Here is a 26,773-nt window from a genome sequence, read left to right on the forward strand (position 1 = left end):
TTAGAGAACAGGGGCCAGGAAAATAACCGTCTGAAAAATAGATTACATAATGGGTTTTACATAACGACCTCAACAATTAAAGCGAGGGTAGAGGAGCGGAAGAATTTGGAAATTATGCAGTTGACCTTGGCATTGAGTGCCCAGACTGGTCTTTGGGGCACAGCAGGGGCCTCCGAAGGGTTAGTCTCTAATGAGAATGGTACAGTGTGCCTAAATGCAGTCATAACAACAGCTATATATGCCTTATCTGATTGGATAATGGGGATTATGATTTTCACTCTCAACACAACTCTGTATTGACAGTTAGGCCTATTCCACCTGAATGGCCATTTTGTACCTAAAGGTACAAAGTGTTGTGAATAGTGACATGGTGAAAACTAGTCCAAGGGTCATTTGACAAACAACTATATTTATACGTTTCTATGGTGCCCTTATGTTGTGACAAGATTTGCCACTTCTGAAAAACAGTAAACACACCTGTGGTATTTTCAGAGTACATGACCCCAAACTAGTCATGACCTCCAGACTACTGACACTTACTGTTGCCCCCCCCGTCATGGTTAGACCGTAAACATACAAGACATCCCCAATGGACTCAGAAACAGCTAGAGGACAGATATGTATGTGACCTAATTCTGACCCAGAGACAACTACCTGTTTAATTTAATTTTCTATACACCACATTACAGACGTGGGATGTTTTAAAGTGTCATCCTGGCTCAATGTACGTAGAACAGATAGCATTTTTCCCTCCATGAAAGATAATTATTACCCAGAAATAAAGAAGAGGGAGGATATTGTTGGGGGTTCCGTTCATCCTATCTTCCGTTAGGGCAAAATATTCTGCTGATTGTCTACTGTCCAAGGAGAATTAGCTGAGGATGACTATTGGAGAAGTTTTCCACCCAGCAGATACTCTTAGCTCATCGTTTTGATGAGAAAATAAATGTACAAATACTGACCTGTAGCCTCACAGCTGAACTTATAGGGTTAGCTGAAGAGACTATTTGTTTACTTTTGTCCAGATGCTGACCTAAACCACAACCTGCTCTAACCATAGAGGGCATATCAACATACAACAAGCATTTATTCCAGCCTGTTGCCAAAAGAGTAAGACACAAAAATGACTGCTTTATACCTCTGGTAGGTTTTGTGTGCTTGATCTTACAAATGAACACGTTTCGAAACTTCCAGAACCATTAACATTTTTAATGATTAGGGTACAAAAACAATGGGCTGTGATACATACATTTTACGACAAACAATCACGAGACAATCCAGTTCAAGAAGTCAGAGGTCATTCTGGGGTCAGATTGTTATTTTATTTATTTCACCTTTATTTAACCAGGTAGGCAAGTTGAGAACAAGTTCTCATTTACAATTGCGACCTGGCCAAGATAAAGCAAAGCAGTTCGACAGACACAACGACACAGAGTTACACATGGAGTAAAACAAACATCCAGTCAATAATACAGTATAAACAAGTCTATATACGATGTGAGCAAATGAGGTGAGAAGGGAGGTAAAGGCAAAAAAGGCCATGGTGGCAAAGTAAATACAATATAGCAAGTAAAACACTGGAATTGTAGTTTTGCAATGGAAGAATGTGCAAAGTAGAAATAAAAATAATGGGGTGCAAAGGAGCAAAATAAATAAATAAATTAAATACAGTTGGGAAAGAGGTAGTTGTTTGGGCTAAATTATAGGTGGGCTATGTACAGGTGCAGTAATCTGTACGATGCTCTGACAGTTGGTGCTTAAAGCTAGTGAGGGAGATAAGTGTTTCCAGTTTCAGAGATTTTTGTAGTTCGTTCCAGTCATTGGCAGCAGAGAACTGGAAGGAGAGGCGGCCAAAGAAAGAATTGGTTTTGGGGGTGACTAGAGAGATATACCTGCTGGTGCTACAGGTGGGAGATGCTATGGTGACCAGCGAGCTGAGATAAGGGGGGACTTTACCTAGCAGGGTCTTGTAGATGACATGGAGCCAGTGGGTTTGGCGACGAGTATGAAGCGAGGGCCAGCCAACGAGAGCGTACAGGTCGCAATGGTGGGTAGTATATGGGGCTTTGGTGACAAAACGGATTGCACTGTGATAGACTGCATCCAATTTGTTGAGTAGGGTATTGGAGGCTATTTTGTAAATGACATCGCCAAAGTCGAGGATTGGTAGGATGGTCAGTTTTACAAGGGTATGTTTGGCAGCATGAGTGAAGGATGCTTTGTTGCGAAATAGGAAGCCAATTCTAGATTTAACTTTGGATTGGAGATGTTTGATATGGGTCTGGGAGGAGAGTTTACAGTCTAACCAGACACCTAAGTATTTGTAGTTGTCCACGTATTCTAAGTCAGAGCCGTCCAGAGTAGTGATGTTGGACAGGTGGGTAGGTGCAGGTAGCGATCGGTTGAAGAGCATGCATTTAGTTTTACTTGTATTTAAGAGCAATTGGAGGCCACGGAAGGAGAGTTGTATGGCATTGAAGCTTGCCTGGAGGGTTGTTAACACAGTGTCCAAAGAAGGGCCGGAAGTATACAGAATGGTGTCGTCTGCGTAGAGGTGGATCAGGGACTCACCAGCAGCAAGAGCGACCTCATTGATGTATACAGAGAAGAGAGTCGGTCCAAGAATTGAACCCTGTGGCACCCCCATAGAGACTGCCAGAGGTCCGGACAGCAGACCCTCCGATTTGACACACTGAACTCTATCAGAGAAGTCGTTGGTGAACCAGGCGAGGCAATCATTTGAGAAACCAAGGCTGTCGAGTCTGCCGATGAGGATGTGGTGGTTGACAGAGTCGAAAGCCTTGGCCCCATCAATGAATACGGCTGCACAGTAATGTTTCTTATCGATGGCGGTTAAGATATCGTTTAGGACCTTGAGCATGGCTGAGGTGCACCCATGACCAGCTCTGAAACCAGATTGCATAGCAGAGAAGGTATGGTGAGATTCAAAATGGTCGGTAATCTGTTTGTTGACTTTGCTTTCGAAGACCTTAGAAAGGCATTGTAGGATAGATATAGGTCTGTAGCAGTTTGGGTCAAGAGTGTCCCCCCCTTTGAAGAGGGGGATGACCGCAGCTGCTTTCCAATCTTTGGGAATCTCAGACGACACGAAAGAGAGGTTGAACAGGCTAGTAATAGGGGTGGCAACAATTTCGGCAGATAATTTTAGAAAGAAAGGGTCCAGATTGTCTAGCCCGGCTGATTTGTAGGGGTCCAGATTTTTCAGCTCTTTCAGATCAGCTGAATGGATTTGGGAGAAGGAGAAATTGGGAAGGCTTGGGTGAGTTGTTGTTGGGGGTGCAGTGCTGTTGACCGGGGTAGGAGTAGCCAGGTGGAAAGCATGGCCAGCCGTAGAAAAATGCTTATTGAAATTCTCAATTATGGTGGATTTATCAGTGGTGACAGTGTTTCCTATCTTCAGTGCAGTGGGCAGCTGGGAGGTGTTCTTATTCTCCATGGACTTTACAGTGTCCCAGAACTTTTTTGAGTTAGTGTTGCAGGAAGCAAATTTCTGCTTGAAAAAGCTAGCCTTGGCTTTTCTAACTGCCTGTGTATAACGGTTTCTAGCTTCCCTGAACAGCTGCATATCACGGGGGCTGTTCGATGCTAATGCAGAACGCCATAGGATGTTTTTGTGTTGGTTAAGGGCAGTCAGGTCTGGGGAGAACCAAGGGCTATATCTGTTCCTGGTTCTAAAATTCTTGAATGGGGCATGTTTATTTAAGATGGTTAGGAAGGCATTTAAAAAAAATATCCAGGCATCCTCTACTGACGGGATGAGATCAATATCCTTCCAGGATACCCCGGCCAGGTCGATTAGAAAGGCCTGCTCGCTGAAGTGTTTCAGGGAGCGTTTTACTGTGATGAGTGGAGGTCGTTTGACCGCTGACCCATTACGGATGCAGGCAATGAGGCAGTGATCGCTGAGATCTTGGTTGAAGAAAGCAGAGGTGTATTTAGAGGGGAAGTTGGTTAGGATGATATCTATGAGGGTGCCCGTGTTTAAGGCTTTGTGGGGGTACCTGGTAGGTTCATTGATAATTTGTGTGAGATTGAGGGCATCAAGTTTAGATTGTAGGATGGCTGGGGTGTTAAGCATGTTCCAGTTTAGGTCGCCTAGCAGCACGAGCTCTGAAGATAGATGGGGGGCAATCAGTTCACATATGGTGTCCAGAGCACAGCTGGGGGCAGAGGGTGGTCTATAGCAGGCGGCAACGGTGAGAGACTTGTTTTAGAGAGGTGGATTTTTAAAAGTAGAAGTTCAAATTGTTTGGGTACAGACCTGGATAGTAGGACAGAACTCTGCAGGCTATCTTTGCAGTAGATTGCAACACCGCCCCCTTTGGCAGTTCTATCTTGTCTGAAAATGTTGTAATTTGGAATTAAGATTTCAGAATTTTTGGTGGTCTTTCTAAAACAGGATTCAGACACAGCTAGAACATCCAGGTTGGCAGAGTGTGCTAAAGCAATGAATAGAACAAACTTAGGGAGGAGGCTTCTAATGTTAACATGCATGAAACCAAGGCTATTACGGTTACAGAAGTCATCAAAAGAGAGCGCCTGGGGAATAGGAGTGGAGCTAGGCACTGCAGGGCCTGGATTCACCTCTGCATCACCAGAGGAACATAGGAGGAGAAGAATAAGGGTACGGCTAAAAGCAATAAGAATTGGTCGTCTAGAACGTCTGGAACAGAGAGTAAAAGGAGGTTTCTGGGAGCGATAAAATAGCATCAAGGTATAATGTACAGACAAAGGTATGGTAGGATGTGAATACAGTGGAGGTAAACCTAGGTATTGAGTGATGAAGAGAGAGATATTGTCTCTAGAAACATCATTGAAACCAGGAGATGTCATTGCATGTGAGGGTGGTGGAACTAATAAATTGGATAAGGTATAGTGAGCAGGACTAGAGGCTCTACAGTGAAATAAGCCAATAAACACTAACCAGAACAGCAATGGACAAGACATATTGACATTAAGGAGAGGCATCCTTAGTCGAGTGATCAAAAGGGTCCAGTGAGTGGAGTGGTTGGTTTGGGGGTCACGGCGATTTAGACAGCTAGCCAGGACATCGGTAGCAAGCTAGCATAGGATGGAGGTCTGTTGTTAGCCACCTCTTGCGTTCCGTCAGTAGATTAGTGGGGCTCCGTGTGGTAGAGGGGATTAGTCCAAATCACACAAAAAAAACAATAGATATAGTTATAGAGGCCCAAGAAGAAACATAATAATAATAAAAATAAATAAATTGTCCTATTGTCTATTCTGAGAGCAGCCGGTAAGACAGCTAACGGTTAGCAGGCCGCAGATGGGCCTTCAGGTAACGTCGCGACGGAGGAGCCAGCCGGATCTCCTTTGGGTAGATAACGTCGGCAGTCCAGTTGTGAGAGCCCGGTGGGGCTCCGCGTAGGCTGTAAAATGGGTCCGGATAGGTGACTGCAGCCCAGGAGTGATTGACGGAGCTCAGGAGTGATTGACGGAGCTGGCTAGCTCCGGAGTAATTGATGTTTGCTCCGGAATCGACGAGAGCAGATAGACACACGGATAGCTGCTAGCTAGCTGTGAGATCCGGGAATGAATGTCCAGAGAGCAGTTGAAATCCAAGGACATGGAGAGAAAAATTGGTCCGGTATGTTCCGTTCCGAGCCGCGCTGCGCCGTACAAAACTGGCGATAGATTTTCGAGCTAAAGGATAGCTGATGACCACAAACCGTGGTTAGCTGAATACTAACGATTTGCCAGTAAAGAAGCTAACTAGCTTCTGAACTAGCTTCTGATTAGCTTCTGGCTAGCTCCTGGCTAGTTTCTGGCTAGCTTCTTGGAGTTTCTGGCTAGCTTCTGGCTAGCTTCTTGGAGGATTGCAGATTTGAGGTAAATAATACTTATTTATAAATATAAATTGGTGAGGCGGGTTGCAGGAGACTGTTTTGAAGATGAGTTGATGGAAAATAAAAATAAAATGTATGTGAAAAAAAGTTGTAAATATATATATATATATACAGGACACGACAAGACGAGGACAAAAGACGTCTGAACTGCTATGCCATCTCGGGCCATAATGATGATGATGTACATAGATGATGTACACAACAGTACACCAGAATAAGCAGAAAGTCATCTGTTAGTCAGTCACAACTGTGTTGAAGACAGATGTGACACATACAACTTGGAAGGATAATACACAACACTTAAAAGACTGAGAGGACATGGCTAAATGGTAAACCTAATGGTGGCTAAATGGTAACCCTAATGTTGGCTAAATGTTAACCGTAATAGTGGCTAAATGCCCGAATGGAGACTAAATGGTAACCCTAATGGAGACTAAATGGTAACCCTAATGGTGACTAAATGGTAACCCTAATGTTGACTAAATGGTAACCCTAATGGTGACTAAATGGTAACCCTAATGGTGGCTAAATGACCGAATGGAGACTAAATGGTAACACAAATGGTAGATAAATGGTAACTCGAATGGTGGCTAAATGGTAACTCTAATGGTGGCTAAATGGTAACCCTAATAGTGGCTAAATGTTAACCGTAATAGTGGCTAAATGCCCGAATGGAGACTAAATGGTAACCCTAATGGAGACTAAATGGTAACCCTAATGGTGACTAAATGGTAACCCTAATGTTGACTAAATGGTAACCCTAATGGTGACTAAATGGTAACCCTAATGGTAGATAAATGGTAACTCGAATGGTGGCTAAATGGTAACTCTAATGGTGGCTAAATGGTAACCCTAATAGTGGCTAAATGCCCTAATGTAGCTAAATGGTAACCCTAATGGTGACTAAATGGTAACCCTAATGGTGACTAAATGGTAACCCTAATGTTGACTAAATGGTAACCCTAATGGTGACTAAATGGTAACCCTAATGGTAGATAAATGGTAACTCGAATGGTGGCTAAATGGTAACTCTAATGGTGGCTAAATGGTAACCCTAATAGTGGCTAAATGCCCTAATGTAGCTAAATGGTAACCCTAATGGTGGCTAAATGCCCTAATGTAGCTAAATGGTAACCCTAATGGTGACTAAATGGTAACCCTAATGGTGGCTAAATGGTAACCCTAATGGTGACTAAATGGTAATCCTAATGGTGACTAAATGGTAACCCTAATGGTGGCTAAATTGTAACCCTAATGGTGGCTAAATGGTAACCCTAATGGTGGCTAAATGGTAACCCTAATGGTGGCTAAATGCCCTAATAGGGCCTAAATGGCAATCCTAATGGTGGCAAATGGTAACCCTAATGGTGGCTAAATGCCCTAATGGTGTCAATTTCTTCCATGTTGGATAAAATGCTGTACACACTTCTGAAAGTGTAATGCAGAAACCCCTTAGGCAACTTTTGAATTCCAGTCAGAGCAACCAACTGTGCAATTAGAGATGGATTGGGTAGATGTCATAAGACTGACAGGAATCATAGTGCTATGTGTTATTATTATGTTTACCTATTTGAAATAATTTTTCTTACCGGTAATCAATTTCCGATGGAAATCGACAATTCTATAATTATTCAGATAAAATGTATAAGTAAATACAACTTCCAATGGTTTATGGAATAGCTCTTTAGTAGTTTACATAGTTAAAAATGTGAATTAATTTACAAATTGAAAACAGGAGACTGGAATTTAATAATTGGTCTGATGTCAAGCCAGAGTCCCCAAAATAAAAATATGGTCACAGAGAGGGACTGAACTGAGGCACCTATTACTGTATAATTTAATTTATGACCAAGACTGTGGAGCCATTGCTATACCATTGATCAAAACCTGGTGTGCATGAGTGAGCTTACATGCATGGATGAAGAATACAAATATTACCCAGACATAATGACAAGAAGTACACCCAAATCTGAGTTGAGGAGACAGTAACCATTGTTCTGATCAAGAGTCTAATCGTAATTTAGGCAAGTACTTTGCAAAAGACGTTTGCTGAAGTACGACATGATGTAATGGAAATGATACCACTCAGATGTGTCGATGTTCGTGTAATTAGGGATCTTCTAACCATTCATAACAATGGCTTTTTGTCAGTGCCCCTGTTATGCATGTTTGGATTTAAAGGGGCCATCGTAAGTGACAATGCCTGTGAACAAATTGCTCTGCTGAGCCCTGTCTTAAACACTGATCCCAGAGCTGTGACTGAGTGGCCCCTACCCACCTGAGTAAACAGCTAGGAACAGGGACAGGGAGCCATAGGGGGCCTTCTATTTTTCAGTTGGTTGGGGAACTTCCTCTGTGTCTGTCTGTGAGATGAACTGAGTACACAGATGTTCTCTCATGCAAAAAATAGACACATTTTCACATTCACTCTTGAGTACTGTTTGTCCCTCGAATAATTCAAGTCCAGGTCATGTTGAGAGCCAATAAAATACAGTTGTTTATTATTCTACAAGAACAGCTGGTGTCTGCTGTTCGAAAACGCTTGGTCTTCCTATATTTGACTCAACACATCCATCTGAAGCCTGACTTTACATAATGTATGTTCATTTTCCATCCTGATTATTGACCATATTGAATGCAGCCTAATGTATTCTACACAACAGAGTTGTAGGCTTGACTCAAAGTAGAAAAAATATGACATGACACTCCACCCAGACTTACCAAGTGTTTCATGACTTAAGACTCCAATTTTTATGACTGAGAAAATTACGGCAAACCTTACACTAAGACCGAAAGGGACTTGAGTAAGACTAAATGTCATGCTGGTGAAAGAGGACCCAAAAGCGACTTGGCGAAAACAGAGTCTTTAATCCAGTAAAGTAAATACAATCAAAAAAACACAACTTTCACTCGAAATGACGAGGACAAACTGGAGACTCGATCTTGAACAGCAGGTGAACAGCAGGTTGCCTCGGGAAGGCACTTGAACCAGACAGACTCAGACACCTGCTCACCACGCAGCATCTGAGGAAAACACGACACGACAGGGCGATACACAAACACAGCACGGTGAATTCTAGACAAGGAACCGACAGGGCAGAAACGAATAACAAGGAGAGAAATAGGGACTCTAATCAGGGAAAAGGATCGGGAACAGGTGTGGGAAGACTAAATGATTGATTAGGGGAATAGGAACAGCTGGGAGCAGGAACGGAACGATAGAGAGAAGAGAGAGCGGGAGAGTGAGAGAGGGAGGGGGAGAGAGAGGGATAGAAAGAGGGAAAGAACCTAATAAGACCAGCAGAGGGAAACGAATAGAAGGAAGCACAGGGACAAGACAAGATAATAAATGACAAAACATGACACTAAACTGACGACTGAACAGATGAGTTATACCATTTCAACACTTTTTTGATACAAATACCCTTCCCACTTTCACTATGTTCACAGGACGACTTCTTGAGACTTGACGCTCTTAACTTGGAACCTTCTTGACACTTAAAGGTCAATACTAACTGTGATTAACTACAGCAGAGGTATTGGGTTAGCATACGGTGAGTATTCTACCAAGTTCAGTTTTACACAAACTTCTACAACCTCAGGCAATCTCAGAGAGAGAACTTGTCTGAGCCTGAAGTGTAAGACACTCTGTATTTATGCTCCATAGAAAATAGACTCGATACGGAGGTACACACAACAGGGATGTAAGTCTGCTTGCATGCGTTGCTGCTGCACTAACATGCAGCTTACAGAACTGATGCAGCAGGCAACACTGACATCTGTGGAGTTGTACCAGTTGCGTCTCACAGCTGTCCAAAAAACATGGCTGATTTGATGTTACTCCGAACTTGAAATAATTGGGACTTGGTCCCATATCTACTGTAACTTGACTGTGTCAGATCATGAAAATACATTGAAAATCTGGATATGTATACTTGGACTTTTTGTCAGTTGCTACTGGCTAAACCCTATTTGGCTCAGTGACCCCATTTCCCGTCTGCTTTCTATTTGACTGACATGTATTGGGGTTGAGGAAAAATCACTCTACTGAAATGGACACCATACCTACCCACTATTTAAAGCTGCAATATGTAACTTTTTGGGTGACCCAAACAAATTCACATAGAAAGTTACAGATCTGTCATTCTCATTGTAAGCAAGTGGTAGATCTGTTCTGTGTGCAGTATTTCTATGCTTCTCATTCTAAAGTTTAGTTTTTGTGTCTTTTACTTTTGGTTTTGTACACCATCTAAAACAGCTGAAAATACAATCTTTTTGGTTATTGAAAAGATATTTCACAGCGGTTTAGATGGTACAACGATTCTCTACACTAGGGTTATTCAACTCTTACCCTACGAGGTCCGGAGCCTGCTGGTTTTCTGTTCTACTTGATAATTCATTGCACCCACCTGGTGTCCCAGATCTAAATCAGTCCCTTATTAAAGGGGAACAATTAAAAAATGAAGTGGAACTGGCTTCGAGGTTCAGAGTTGAGTTTGAAGGCTCTATACTTTCTTGTTTGTTTTGTCACAAACTGAAATTAGCAACCAGTAAATGGCAAAAAATTTCTGCATATTGCACCTTTAAAACTCAGGGGGCTGAATACATTTGGCTTGGCCCCTAAGATCCTAAGAAACTTTTACAGATGCACAATTGAGAGCATCCTGTCGGGATGTATCATCGCTTGGTATGGCAACTGCACCGCCCGCAACCGCAGGGCTCTCCAGAGGGTGGTACGGTCTGCCCAACGCATCCCTGGGGACACACTTCCTGCTCTCGAGGACACCTACAGCACCCGATGTCACAGGAAGGCCCTAAGGATAATCAAGGACATCAACCACCTGAGCCATGGCATGTTCACCTCACTGTCAACCAGAAGGCGAGGTCAGTACATGTGCATCAATGCTGGGACAGAGAGACTGTAAAACAGCTTCTATCTCAAGGGCATCAGACTGTTTAATAGCCATCACTAGCCGGCTACCACCTTAGAGGCTGCTGCCCTATATACATAGACTTGGAATCACTGGCCACTTTAATAATGGAACACTAGTCATTTTAATAATGTTTACATACTGCTTTATCATCTCATATGTATATACTGTATTATAAACTGAGTGGTTTGAACCCTGAATGCTGATTGTCTGACAGCAGTGGTATATCAGACCGTATAACACAGGTATGACAAAACATTAGTTTTCCTGCTCCAATTACATTGGTAACCAGTTTATGTTTCAATGGAGTGACTCCCATTTGGCTAACAGTTCAAAACATGCAGTATTTGTTGCATAAACTCTCTTGGTATTAATAGATCTATACCTGCAAGCTAAAGATGCACCCATATCTGATCAATACATGCTATGTTGAAAACCATTCAGCTTTCACAGAAAAAAGACCAGGATAAGCTTTTATTTTATTTTACTATAAATTGGTTGCTTTATCCCCAAGAGCAAATTAGGGATTTGTTGGTATAAAAAGGTGATATAATCTTTCCATAATACAGATGGTTTCCTATTGTTTATCTGGCAAAATGTCTGGCTATAAGTAGATTAAACAATGTAGCAACAAAATGGCATTCTCGAAAAATGGCATTCTCCAAAAATGCTAGCCAGGAGATTTTGTACGTTGCTAAATAACAAGCTAACGAATTTAAAAACATGTTGGAGGAAATGATAACGTCCCAGGGAAGTCAAAAATAAGCTCAAATGTAAAAAGAGAGAACTATCACTTTAAGGTGTTGTTAGAACTCACTAAATCATACATCTTTACAATAGTCAAAATTACCATTCTACTACAACAGGTTGCACTAATGCTGGGGGGTAGCCTAGTGGTTAAGAGGTTGGGCCAGTACCAAAATGTTGCTGGTTTAAATCCCCGAGCTGACAAGGTGAAATCTGTCAATGTGCCCTTGAGCAAGGCACTTAACCCTAATTGCTCCTGTAAGTCTCTCTGAATAAGAGTGTCTACTAAAATGTAAAAAATGGTCACACTGCACAGATCGTTGTGCCTTTATAGACCATACCAGTTTTTATTCCAAGTCTTTACTAAGTCTCCCCCCCACCTAAAGGTTTTTGAACACCTGCTAAAATAGTATTTAAATCCAATTCACCATTATTACTGTAAGGGAAATTCAATGGCAATTTCCAATACATCATGAGAAACAATTATTGAGAGGTTTTTGGGGGGTGGCATAGGGAGTGGGGAGGGTCTCGTTTTGAAAGCTTTGTTTTGAGTAGGAGAATTGAGTATGGGAAGGTGGTGTGAGCATTATACTAGTATGAGGTTACTCTGGGGACTGTGACCCCAGTCACACCTGTCACTCCTGGCCCCTGTACCCCCCCCCCCCCAAACCCCTATCTATGTCCCCACCCCAAATCTAAAGCCAGTCTATTTCAGCTAACTGGGTCAGCCACCTCTGCAAGCCATGTTTCCCACCTCTGTGAAATACCCAACGCCTCAGCCACTCTGACTCAGGAACCTGAGGAGTGTGTGCACAATGTGTGCCCGTGATTTTACCATCAGGTACCTTTACTCAATCCCACATAGAAGTCATCATTCTGCTATATCATCCTCGCCTTTTAAACAGGCTGTTTCTTGTAATATCATACCCATCCCAAATGCTGATTATACCTCCTTTATCATAAAGCAGAACTTGTAAAACCATGGTGAATTAATGATGTAGCACACTGTTACTGGCAATACATATTTAACTAGTATGTTTATCAGAAATGCTTGGTATCACGGTTAAATATACAAAAGGGAAAATACTTATTTCAAAGGGAATAGCGGCACCCATGCCGTGTCTGCTCTGGCGTCACCTGACTCCTATCCTCAAATGCTTCCCTAGATCAGACCTACATGTCTTTATTGCAAACTTCATTACAGTGTAGGAGTCTTTAATCACTGTCAGCTGGTAGGCACTGACCCTCCTCCTGTGAGTGCTTTAGTAGGTATCACTCTCTAAACCAGAGCGTGACAACTGATCTCAGATAATGCACGACAGAAGCCAGCCTCTCCATGGACTTCAGTGAAATTGTTTAGAAATAATTTAGCCATTAATAATAGCAGATCCAGAATCAGAGTCCTGATAGGGAAACATTAGTGTAACATACTCACCATCTGCTGATGTACTGTAGTGTGGCAGGTAGCCTAGTGGTTAGAGTGTTGGGCCAGTAACTGAAAGGTTGCTGAATCAAATCCCAGAGCTGACAAGGTAAATGTCTGTTGTTCTGCCCCTGAGCAAGAAAAATTTATCAACCCCTACAAAAATGTCAATTTTTTTATAATCCGCATAATAATCAACATTTCCTGTTGCTGCAGGATTATTTTCCTGCAGCATGGTAATTTTCCTGCAGCAATTGATGTTGACAATTGATGTCTATGTGATATACCAACATGAAGTTTGCGACCAAAACATCATACGGTACGGTACATATGGGTTATGTAGTTGTCACTTAGATCAGGTGTTCCCAAGCTTTTTCATTCAGGGCCCCCTTCCAGCATTGGGGAACATTCCGCGTCCCCCCCTACATCTGTACTGTATGTTGACAATTGATGTCTATGTGATATACCCCCCCCCTTGCCTATTTTTATGGGAATAAGCACTGAATCTTGCAGCTGTTAAGCTTCTTTCCTGCAATTTTATACATTTTGCCATGTCTAATGTGTATTCATGTGGTGTTTGAGTGACAAAAGAATTACAACTATATCTATAGCTAAAATAAAGGTTAAATGAAATAAAAGTCATACAAACAAGAATGGATAAAATATGTAATTGAATGTCATATAAAACAAGGTCTCTAGAAGCCATGCTTTTCAACCCAGAACACAAAGGATAATGCCAGAATAGCATCTCATCCTCACAAGTAAAATCAGAAACTGACTGACCTGACTAGTGACTAGTCACATTCAAGTATGTTTTTAATCTGAGCAGCATTTGTTGTTTTTAGAGAGACTGTATGGTCAGACAGAGTAATCATGAGACTTTGCTCCAAAATCATGGGGAATATGTTTTTGCCAGTAATCACATAAATAGACTTGTCAAAGTCCTGCCATTGATCAAGATGACATGAACCACTTTATAATGTATGGCCGTCACAGTCAAAATAGTGCACATAGTGGACTAAAACTTGAACCCTGAACCTTAAAAAAATGGTGTGCAAGGTAATAATGTTGCTGCTACCCGAGTGACTACTCTTGGCTAATGTCTGTCCCGAAGCAAGCACCAATTAGTCTGGAGCTAGCCCATGTTAGGCCCATTCTACCAGCTAGCTGAAGAGGCCCATCAGCCACTCCTGGGCTACAATACCCGGACCTCTTTTACTGAAGGTACGGGGCACGGAACCCCGCCGACCCTTCACGACTGGATTACGACGTAATCTGCTCGAGGAGGTACTCAACTGGCCCCTACATCGCGACGTCCCCTGAATGCCCATCTGCTAGCCTGCTAACCGCGGCCCGCTAGCTGCTAGCCACGGCCCGCGAGCTGTCTAGAGCATATTGGACTGGTAGCTGAATAGATCCATCAGCCAATTTCTTGGGCCACTATATCTATTTGGCCAATTGGACTTGGACCCCTCTGTAACTCGGAACCCTACTAATCTATCACGACTGGTCTATCGACGTCACCACAGGCGGAGGGTAAAACAGACTTTCCTCCACCGAGACATCCCTCGAAGACCCTTCTGCTAGCTTGCTAGCCCCGGCCTGCTAGCTGTCTGAATCGCCATGTCTCCAGCCAGCCCAACCACTCACTGGACCCCTGTGATCACCCGGCAATGCATGCCTCTCCCTAATATCAATATGCCCTGTCCATTAATTTCCTGGTTAGTGATTATTGTCATATTTCACTGTAGAGCCTCTAGCCTTGCTCGATATGCCTTAACCAACCATTTAGTTCCACCTCACACATACGCGGTGACATCACCTGGTTTAAACGTCTCTAGAGACAATATCTCTCTCATCATTACTCAATGCCTAGGTTTACATCCAATGTACTCACATCCTACCATACCTTTGTCTGTACATTATACCTTGAATCTATTCTATCGCGCCTAGAAATCTGCTCCGTTTACTCTTTGTTCTGATCCTACTCCTCCTATGTTCCTCTGGTGATGTAGAGGTTAATCTAGGACCTGCAGTGCCTAGCTCCACTCCTACTCCCTAGGTGCTCTCTTTTGTTGACTTCTGTAAACGTAAAAGCCTTGGTTTCATTCATGTTAACATTAGAAGCCTCCTCCCTATGTTTGTTTTATTCACTGCTTTAGCACACTCTGCCAACCCAGATGTCCTAGCCATGTCTGAATCCTGGCTTAGGAAGACCAACAAAAACCCTGAAATTTCCATTCCTAACTATAACATCTTCTGACAAGATAGAACTGCCAAAGGGGGCGGTGTTGCAATCTACTGCAGAGATAGCCTGCAGAGTTCTGTCTTACTATCCAGGTCTGTACCCAAACAATTTGAGCTTCTACTTTTAAAAATCCACCTTTCCAGAAACAAGTCTGTCACCGTTGCCGCTTGCTCTAGATCACCCTCTGCCCCCAGCTGTGCCCTGGACACCATATTTGAATTGATTGCCCCCATCTGTCTTCAGAGCTCGTGCTGCTAGGTGACCTAAACTGGGACATGCTTAACACCCAGAAAATCCTACAATCTAAGCTTGATACCCTCAATCTCACACAAATTATCAATGAACCCACCAGGTACAACCCCAAATCTGTAAATACGGGCACCCTCCTAGATATCATCTTAACCAACTTGCCCTTAAGATACACCTCTGCTGTTTTCAACCAAGATCTCAGCGATCATTGCCTGCATCTGTAATGCGTCTGCGGTCAAATGACCACCCCTCATCACTGTCAAACGCTCCCTAAAACACTTCAGCGAGCAGGCCTTTCTAATCGACCTGGCCCATGTATCCTGGAAGGATATTCACCTCATCCCATCAGTAGAGGATGCCTGGGTATTCTTTAAAAGTGCCTTCCTTAAATAAGCATGTCACGTTCAAAAAATGTAGAACCAAGAACAGATATAGCCCTTGGTTCTCTCCAAACATCTTGTGGCGTTTTGCATTAGCATCGAATAGCCCCTGTGATATGCAACTTTTCAGGGAAGTTAGGAACCAATATACACAGGCAGTTAGGATAGCTAAAGCTAGCTTTTTCAACCAGAAATGTGCATGCTGTAGCACAAACTCAAAAAAGTTCTGGGACACTGTAAAGAACATGGAGAATAAGAGCACCTCTTCCCAGCTGCCCACTGCACTGAGGCTAGGAAACTGTCACCCCCAATAAATCCACTATAATTGAGAATTTCAATAAGCATTTTTCAACGGCTGGCCATGCTTTCCACCTGGCTACCCCTAACCCGGTCAACAGCCCTCCACTTCCCACAGCAACTTGCCCAAGCCTCCCCATTTCTCCTTCACCCAAATCCAGATAGCGGATGTTCTGAAAGAGCTGCAAAATCTGGACCACTACAAATCAGCCAGGCTAGACAATCTGGACCCTCTCTTTCTAAAATGATCTGCCAAATTTGTTGCAACCCCTATCACTAGCCTGTTCAACCTCTCTTTCGTATCATCTGAGATTCCCAAAGATTGGAAAGCTGCCGCGGTCACCCCCCTCTTCAAAGGGGGAGACACTCTAGACCCAAACTGCTATAGACCTGTATCTATCCTACCCTGTCTTTCTAAGGTCTTTGAAAGCCAAGTTAACAAACAGATTACTGACCTTTTCGAAACACACCATACCGTCTCCCGCTATGCAATCTGGTTTCAGGGCTGGTCATGGGTGCACCTCAGCCACGCTCAAGGTCTTAAACGATATCATAACCGCCATCGATAAGAGAACTTACTGTGCAGCCGTATTCATCGACCTGGCCAAGGCTTTCGACTCTGTCAATCACTACATTCTTATCGGCAGACTCAACAGCCTTGGTTTCTCAAATGATTGCCTCGCCTGGTTCACCAACTACTTCTCAGACAGAGTTCAGTGTGTCAAATCGAAGGGCCTGTTGTCCGGACCTCTGCAGTCTCTATGGAGGTGCCACAGGGTTCAATTCTCGAGCCGACTCTCTTCTCTGTATACATCAATGATGTCGCTCTTGCTGCTGGTGATTCTCTGATCCACCTCTACGCAGACAACACCATTATGCATACCTATGGCCCTTCTTTGGACACTGTGTTAACTAACCTCCAGACGAGCTTCAATGCCATTACAACCCTCCTTCAACTGCTCTTAAATGCAAGTAAAATTAAATGCATGCTCTCCGCACCTAGAATCGGCTTCCTATTTCGCAACAAAGCGTCCTTCACTCATGCTACCAAACATACCCTCGTAAAACTGACCATCCTACCGATCCTCGACTTCGGCGATGTCATTTACAAAATATCCTCCAACAATCTACTCAACAAATTGGATGCAGTCTATCACAGTACCATCCATTCTGTCACCAAAGCCCCATATACTACCTAGCACTGCGACCTGTACTCGCTCATTGGCTGGCCCTCGCTTCATACTCGTCGCCAAACCCACTGGCTCCAGGTCATCTACAAGTCTCTGCTAGGTAAAGCCCCACCTTATCTCAGCTCACTGGTCACCATAGCAGCACCCACCCGTAGCAGGCACTCCAGCAGGTATATCTCACTGGTCACCACCAAAGCCAATTCGTCCTTTGGCTGCCTTTCCTTCCAGTTCTCTGCTGCCAATGACTGGAACAAACTGCATAAATCACTGAAGCTGGAGACACATCTCCCTCACTACGTAGGTTTTAGCACCAGTTGTCAGAGCAGCTCACAAATCACTGCACCTCTACATAGCCCATCTGTAAATAGCCCATCCAACTACCTCATCCCCATACTGTATTTTGGTATTTATCTTGATCCTTTGCACCCCAGTATCTCTACTTGCACATTCATATATGCATATATATATATATATAAATATATATATATAAATATATATATATTCTGCACATCTACCATTCCAGTGTTTAATTGCTATATTGTAATTACTTCACCACCATGGCCTATTTATTGCCTTACCTCCCTTATCCTACCTCATTTTCACATACTGTATATAGACTTTTTCTACTGTATTATTGACTGTATGTTTGTTTATTCCATGTGTAACTCTGTGTTGTTGTATGTGACGAACTGCTTTTGCTTTATCTTGGCCAGGTCGCAGTTGCAAATGAGAATTTGTTCTCAACTAGCCTACCTGGTTAAATAAAGGTGAAATAAAAAAATAAATGTCATATTGACTATTTCAATAGCTAGGCCTTGTTTAATCAGCCATTATTCAGGGAAAGTCCAGAAGAGGACTATTTTGCACTTGAAAAAATATATATAGTGCAAAACGAAAATAATTCTACATACTCATTTATTATTAGTATGACTGCTTTCTCGCTGAACAGGAAGTTGTTTTTAACTTATCAGGAAACCAAGTGGGTTGAATATGTCCCTTTTGATTGGTTTGTGGAGTTATTGATGAAACCTTGTCATGCAAAAGTTTTAAATCTGTTGTTAATTGCAGGAAAATAATTTGTGTCAATATCATCTTCAGTGCATGAATTAAGATTTTCTCATTTTTTGGTAATGTATTATATAGTTTTTAGTTTGCTTAGCAGGCTTGCTCTATCGGTTCGTTGCTGACACAGCTTTGAGAATGTATTATATAGTTTTTAGTTTGCTTAGCAGGCTTGCTCTATCGGTTCGTTGCTGACACAGCTTTGAGAATGTATTATATAGTTTTTAGTTTGCTTAGCAGGCTTGCTCTATCGGTTCGTTGCTGACACAGCTTTGAGAATGTATTATATAGTTTTTAGTTTGCTTAGCAGGCTTGCTCTATCGGTTCGTTGCTGACACAGCTTTTTGAGAATGTATTATATAGTTTTTAGTTTGCTTAGCAGGCTTGCTCTATCGGTTCGTTGCTGACACAGCTTTGAGAATGTTAAAGCTGATTTTATGAGCTGCTGAGACAAGCAAAGTATAGCCAGTTGAGCTGGTTATTTTATGTATCCAATTTATACAGCTCACTCAGTTCTTTGATTACATTGGCTCCATTGACGTCCTCCTTTTTTTATATAACCTTTATTTTAAACTCGGCAAGTCAGTTATTAACAACAAATTCTTATTTGCAATTACGGCCTACCAAAATGCAAAAGACCAACATAATTAAGCTACTTGTCCTATATCAATATTTTACCTGAAATGATGGTGACTGACGAGGTGGCAATTGTTTTTAATGCATTATTATGATACCTGGGTTATGAAAATGTAATCTATAATAAACTCAGTCTTCATTTTTAGCATAGCTTGCCCTACAGTGATAAACTGCAAAACACTTTCCCTAATGTTCTAGGATTTAGTTCTAGGATTACGAAGACAAGACATCTTTAGAAAAACACTGTTGGTTGTTGCAATGTTCAATTATTTCATATAAGTAATTACTTTCTTAAAATCAGTTATCTAACTGAAATTAATTTGAAAGTGAACGTGTTGAATGAAAATGCATCCACAATTGAAGGTTTTTGTAAACTTTATGCAGCGCGCGCAAACAATGGTCTTCATATTGCCTACGTTTGACATATTTTAGTCGACCACAGTCACTGTCCATCATACAACATACAACGTTTATGTTCTGCCATTGCCTATCGAGGACTGTGAGATACAACAGTCAATTGGTTGCGTTCAGTCGGAGGGTGTCTTGGTAGTGAAACATGATGCTTGAAGAGTTGCCATCACATGGTGGAAATTTCCACTGTGTCCCTCGGTTGTTAAATGGGAAGGGTCTCCCTTACTGGTGTTCACTACGCTTACTTGTCCTCCACCTCTGAAGCCCCGAACAATTAAAATTTAGGTAGGTAGGTCCCCATTTAAGCTTTTTTCCAATGTTTAGCCTGTATATGTTCTCCAATAGTTGTGTAGGTATTGCATACTTGTTTGTCAACGTCGGAATTTTGAAACACTGGTTAATGTTGACATTATTGACAAAACATCCACAAGAGTAATTATCCAAGGCTGAAAATTGCCGTTTAATCTCTCAGGTAATTTGTTTGGCCAATAAATGTGTCGTTTAAAGGAACTATGGAATATTTCAAACACGTTCTTAGGTATTAGCCCTGGAGTATATTTTCTGTGTTTGGTGTAGCCTGAATGTTAAATAAAAAAAATATTTCGCGAAAATAACACGTGTCGAATGTGTCGTGTAGTTTACATGAATGGCCAATATTCTATTGTAGACCGTTAAATATTATTATAACGCCAGTAAGTGATATTACATGTGTAATTCACTTACTAGCCAAATGCATTCAATATTTTGATGTGTTTTGGATAAGAAACCATGCAGTTTTTTCCAATGTTTGCAACTGCCCTGCGTGTGCATTTCGCATACTACAAAGGAACGTGGAAATTATTATTTTTACCATTCAATAACCTTCACAACGACACTGTCGAAGTTATAAAGTTTACATAGGTTTAATAGTTATTTTTGAATACAATTTCTGTATACGTGTGTTTTTAATAGTTTTACAATTATAAATATAGTATAAATATCTTGACATGTGAAATAAACGAGAAAGGTATTTTGGAGTGTATGGTTTAGCCTACAGACAGATTCTACCTTCTTTCGTTGATTGGGGAGGAGCGTATATCTGGAAGATTCCTAAAGGGTTAAGTCATTTTAACCCTTAGACTTTTTCTTTATGTCGTTGATAGGGATAGGCTCAGATAATATTCAGATTTAATTTCACTTCTCTATTTGCTACTTTTTTATTTGAAGATGTAAACCTAGATATAAAAACACTCCTCTCTGTACCAGCATCGAGTTAAGGTTGTAGCATACATTATTAACCCAGTGAGCCTACCATAACAGAGGTTCAGACATATATCATAAATACAAATAAAGTAAGTGATTCAGGGAAAGATTTATATGTAATGTCTGGTGAACTCCCACTGAAACTGCATGCATTAGTATGTTACTTTTGCCACCAATAACATACGTTTTAGACTACTGTGAGATGGGATTATTTTAAGTAATATTGGTTTTGAGTTGGGCAACCAAATTCAGATGACCTGACCTCAAGTGTGTCCCTAAATGGTAATGTTTCGCACATATGTAGACAAGTGCTGATGTTTAAAAGTGCAGCACACGTATAGGTTAGTATTTGAGCAGAATTTCACAGTTTAGTGAAATGTTTTTATGGCATGAAGGTTCAGGAAGTTAGACATGAAGCTTTAACAAAATGTCTAACTTCCGAATGTATCATGGTGAAAGTACAGGTCTGTTATATAGAGCATACAAAAAGGGGTCATACAGTTCCCATTATTTTGAACTTTACAATGCAATTACTAAATTGTTGCTTGGTAAAAATCCAACCCACATCTTGGGTTACTGACTGTGTCCACAGACTATTTTCTAGGTATCCATAAAATAAGGTCAATTTGTAATATGGGTAAACTATCTCTATCTCTGTGGAGCCGCTTTTGACACCTGTCAAAGGGACTATTAATAAAGTGTAAAGATGTGGTGTTTTTTATTTATTCTCACAATTGGTAACACAAATTATAGAGACAAAGATGGGAAATGACTTGCAAAAGTGAGAAATGCTTTTCACATTTGATAAAGTCTTGATTTCACAGTTAATCTACTGATGTAGCCATTTGGTGACAGACAGAAGCCTAGGCTATTACAGAGAACACTGTACACCTTTGATTGTTTACGGTCTAATAGAAAATGGGTTCATTCTATGTCAAAGAATTTCATGTCAGCAGTGTGCAGGTGTGTTCAAATGCAGGGGCAGGCCCTGCCACTTTTTCTCTGCACACACATGTCAGTGGGGGTAGAGAAATGGGCATGCTCTTTTCATTGGTCAGTATGAGGTGTGTGATGTAGAGTCTTGAATGACCGAACAGATGTAGGTCAAAAAGCCCAGAGCTGTTCATGTTCGAGCAATGACGGCTGATGCAATTGAGACTGTGTGGAACAGAGCAAACTTACCCTTAAGCCGGTCGCAAAGTCGTGTTTGAGGTGCGTGGTGCATGGCAGCTACTATTAACACTAATCCACTATTATTCCACCATGGAATCAAAGGATTTTGGGGTGATTTTCCAAAACACTGTCACTATGTCCTTTTGAAATCTGAGAAGGGCATACAATGTGGGGGCTGGCTATTCTTACCACTACTATTGCATAATGCAATGACTAAATAGTTTGAACAATAAGAATATGGAACTTAAATACGGCCTGCACTATTGATGGTAAGAAATATTTCTTAGACTAGCTTTAATTTTTGTGAAATGGCTTTGAACCAGGTCTCTTAATAATTGATCTTATCTCTATGAGACTAACCTGCATTGATTAATGTAATACCACATCCTACTGCATATTTACAACCAGAGTGATGGCTCTAACTATGATCTTTCTCTTGCATTTCAAAGATGGTGGTAGAAAAAGACCGGTTGTTTTTTTCTTTGTATTTTCTTCTACCAGATCTATTGTGTTGTATTCTCCTACATTCAGTTCAGTTTCACAAACTTCAAAGTGTTTCCTTTCAAATGGTACCAAGAATATGAATATCCTTGCTTCAGGGTCTGAGCTACAGGCAGTTAGATTTGGGTATGTCATTTAGGCAACAAAAAAAGAGGGGGGGCTATCCCTAAGAAATTAAATAAAGGTCAAATAAATTATTTTTAAAAATGAGTCTCGGTTTCAAATGTCTCAGGTGCCAGCACGTACTGGCTCGGATATTGCGCAATTATGAGCAAACGGCTAATGACATGCAGGGCCTTACCTGTCCCCGGGAGCACCCTCCTCCCCTAGCAAATTCAAGGCCGCTCAGATGTGGGCCTACGTCAAGCAGTGCAACTTCGTCATCAGCCAACAAAAGCCATGGACAGATCAATAGGGACTGATAAGACCATCAGAACATGGGGGACCTGGGGAAAGTGTTCACAAACAAAGTTAGGACGGACCATGTACAGTACCAGGAAGCAACAACGACTACAGCCTGAATCCCAGCAGGCCAACAAAATAGATCTTACTGCAGAGGTCCAGCTCAAACATGCAGGGACCATGCTTTGGGTGATCCTTTTCACTACAAACCTGATCACACATTGTTGTATTTGATTATACCGTAGTAATAGCAGGGCCTCATACATCAGGCTCTTGTGCTGACAAGACCAATACATATCACCGCACTCTTCACAAGATCATCATGAGTATGTACATTCATTATTATTTTTACTAAATTATGTACAGCATGAGAATTGCCTGTATTGATGCTAAGGCATGAGCAAAGAAGTATGTACAACAAGGTCACTGAGTTGTATGTATGTACATAGTCGCATGGAGACCATATGTATTGGATACCATTCCACTTATTCTGCTCCAGCCATTATTATGAGCCAGTCCTCCCCAATTAAGGTGCAACCTACCTCCTATGATTAGTACAGTACATGATTGCGACTGTAACTCATACTGTACCTTTGTAAATTGATGGCCTCTATTTTCTTTGACCAAGCCCAACTCCAATTCTGAAGTACAATGGCTCAGACACACTAGTGGGATTGTCAAACGTTTGCCTGCCGACAGTACTTAGCACCTCTCAACAGTGTTGGCAGCCAATCTCTTCAGTGTTCAGACAGCAAAGACCTTGAAGTCGTCAGCCACTCAGCCTTATTAAAATACACCATACCAAAAGGTGGCAGTAGAGTTGTTTGGCAATGCATGTCTGTGTGTGTTGCTTTGTCTAGTCAATGTTAGCGAGCTAGATGCGCTAATGTTGCTATGGTTGCAAAAAGTCGTTGTTGATACTAGCCAGATGGCCACAGCTAGCTAGCAAGACAACTTTTTCTTTTCTTTTTATGTACTCTCCATAATCACATACAGCCCATATATACAGTTTTAGCTAGCTGGCTAATGTTAGCTAAATGGTTAGCATGATGTGCTAGCTAGGTAAAGTAAAGATACTGCATTGACTCTCAACAGCTACAGGCAGCTGCTGCTTCATGGAAACAAATACCTTGTGATTTAATTATAATTTTACTAGCTACTGTGGCTAGGTAGCATGCTTGGTTAGTGTTATTTGTTTCATATGAAGTGCGTGTGACGGCATTGCTCACTAAGCAAGCGAACGTTAGCCAGCTAGCTAACTAGTAAGCTCGTACACATTATCAAACCTACCAGAAAAAGCACAAAACTCCTTACCTAGACGTAAAAGATGTAAACACATGCTATAGATTTTCTGTGTTTTAAGCAGCTGTATTGTTGTTGGCCACTGCCGACCATTGCGATTCTACGAGTACACTGAAGGTACGCCTTTTGTTCTAGCAAGAGAAGGATTGGCCTCCTACTTTGATAAGTACCTATCAGCAGTCAGATTCTCGTGTGTTTCATGTTTAGCAGATTTAACTGAGAGATTGAAGTTGAACAATATTGATACTTTCACATGGGTTGCCAAGATCTTTTAGACTAAACCAGATGTTCTCTTGAACAGTTTGCCTTGTGCACCTCTACAGCACTGTATTGGTTTGATAGATTCAGGTGTAAGTGTTGCATGAAGTGGTAAAAGCATTGCAGTCATGTCACAGCTAGTGTAGAGATGTGAGGTTCTGAGGAATGACTTATATTTAGCTCTGTTGCTATGTGGACTTTGGCCACTCCAGCCCAGATATGCTCTAAGTCAAACCCCATAGATGCATCCAAACCTGTGTTCTCAAGGATAACCTGTGTTCTCAGTGCTAAACTGTGTTCTCATTGTTAACCTGTGTTCTCAGTGCTAACCTGTGTTCTTGAGGCAATCTTGCTCTCTCAATGCTAACTTGTGTTCTTTGGGCTAACTTGTGCTTAATGCTAACATTGGTTCTTTAAGATAGCTTGTGCTCTCAATGCTAACTTGGTTCTTAACAAATGCACTATTTGGCTGTAGTCAATATGTATGGAGATCCTCATGGAAATATTTGCATGTTTTGGAGCTTTACCCTCAACCCACATGTTCATCTCCACAGACGCCAGCTCACATGCCCTGACCTGTAGGAATGCTAGCGAACACACCTACTTGTTAGATGATATTGGCAAAGGCCTAACCAAACACCTTGCAATTTTTTTGCATGGATACCTTTGGGTATTTACTGATACCAGACAGGTGAATAGCAGCAGTGTTATGAAGCAACCTTTTCTATGTGAATAGCTAAATGCTGCATTTGCAAATTTGAGTTTCTGACATTCAGAAACCATTCTCGCGAGTTGAATGGAGAGAAGGGACACCTAAATTCAACACTGAGCTTAAAACTGATCAGTGGCCGACATTCAAAGCTTTTCTAGTTGTACAGATGGATACAAGGACTCACACAGCCAACAATAGTAACTAGCTAGTGTAGATAAGCAGTGGATCAGATGCATCCAGGTAGGCTACACGAGTCAACCCCATCTTGAACTGGGCTCCCATAACACCCAAGGCATTTATGGTGGAGCTGAAATTGTGGCAGGGAGCCTCGGAGAGTGGACATGTAGAATGTGACACGTCTGTGAGAGAGAAAGAGAGGCTCATGCCACTCATAATTAACTTGCATGTGCAGACAACATTTAAATAGTTGATTTGTGGGTATCAGCTTGACTGACAGGGTGGTTAGAACACATTAATACCACCAACCTTGTGGGGATATTAATGTAATCCCCGGCCGAGTCATACTGTAAAAAAGGGAACTGATGCGTCTCTGCTTGGTGCTTCTTGATATGTGCTTTGACTGGTTGTAAACCTCTTCGACAATGCCATTAAAGAATCTTCACGGATGTAACTCTACTCTGTGAATTTCGGGGTAGTCCCACAAGCAGGATACACTTGACTTTGTCCTAAACTTCCCTGAGGCGTCAGCTGATAACCTGAGTCTTTTTTGACATCATGTTGACTATTGGTATTGACCCCCCTTTTTTTACGCTGCTGCTACTCACTGTTTATTATCAATGCATAGTCACTTTACCCCAACCTACATGTGTATGTTACCTCAATTACCTTGACAAACCTGTTCCCCCCAGATTGACTCGGTACCGGTACCCCCTGTATGTAGCCTCGTTATTGTTATTTAAAAAATATTATATTCTTAACCCCTGTTTTTCTCAGAACTACATTGTTGGGTAAGGGCTTGTAAGTAAGCATTTCATGGTAAGGTCTACACTTGTTGTATTTGTAACAAGTGTGTGGAAGGGCTGGTGTATCTCTTGCACTGTATTCATTCCTTATTGACCTTTCAGCATTTGAGGGATTACCAGAAGGAGCATTGTGTTATGTCCTCTTTACTTTTGAATGCCAGTGTTAGTAGTGCACAGGCTAATGGCTTCTAATGGTTCACCAGACGTAAGCATAGAGTTACATAGCAAAGATCAAAATGTGTCTCTCAACACATTCTAAACTGTTATGATGTAAGGGCCCAGACATTCTTCCAACAATGTTGATGTTGGACGGAAAGAGATGTTGGTTTGTTTGATGCAACAAAAGCGGCACTTTCCATTACCGTCCTGGTGATATGTCATCTGGCCATTCATTCACCACCTACCGGAGCTATTTGCAGCACGTCACATGGCGTCTGGAGTACTGACTTATTTTGGTTGCCTTAAAATTCCTGCTTTCTATAATTGGTTAGAGAACTGTGGAGGCTGCTGGAATGTGGCTAGCTGAACGACTGCGCTGGCAAGAGTCTGGTGACTGGAGTGCTGTGTACAGTTTGTGAGAGTGCATGCGTCTTTCTTGGGACAAGACCCTGTATTATTGCGGTGACATGGTGTTTCAGCTGTTCCAGTTACCTTCTGGTGCCAGTGGACTGGTTTGGTGTTTTTGTTTTGGAAGATAAGAGAGGTCAGGAGGCCCCTTGACCTGTAAATGACTTAAATGTA

At 41.8% G+C, this 26,773-nt stretch overlaps 1 protein-coding gene across 2 annotated transcripts in view; it reads left to right on the forward strand.

Moving 5' to 3' along the window:
* The first annotated feature begins 19,599 nt into the window (after window positions 1-19,599).
* Window positions 19,600-26,773, forward strand: part of LOC123994413 (sodium-coupled neutral amino acid transporter 4-like) — a 31,116-nt gene continuing 23,942 nt past the window's right edge. Inside the window, exon 1 of one of the 2 annotated variants that reach the window (XM_046296948.1) lies at window positions 19,600-19,744. The gene's annotated coding sequence lies outside the window, so the exon portion shown is untranslated. Of the gene's footprint in view, window positions 19,745-21,834; window positions 21,914-26,773 lie in introns of those variants that run through there. The other variant, XM_046296949.1, reaches the window with a different exon arrangement.

The sequence above is a fragment of the Oncorhynchus gorbuscha genome, linkage group LG14, assembly GCF_021184085.1.
Source record: "Oncorhynchus gorbuscha isolate QuinsamMale2020 ecotype Even-year linkage group LG14, OgorEven_v1.0, whole genome shotgun sequence".
Taxonomy (NCBI): domain Eukaryota; kingdom Metazoa; phylum Chordata; class Actinopteri; order Salmoniformes; family Salmonidae; genus Oncorhynchus; species Oncorhynchus gorbuscha.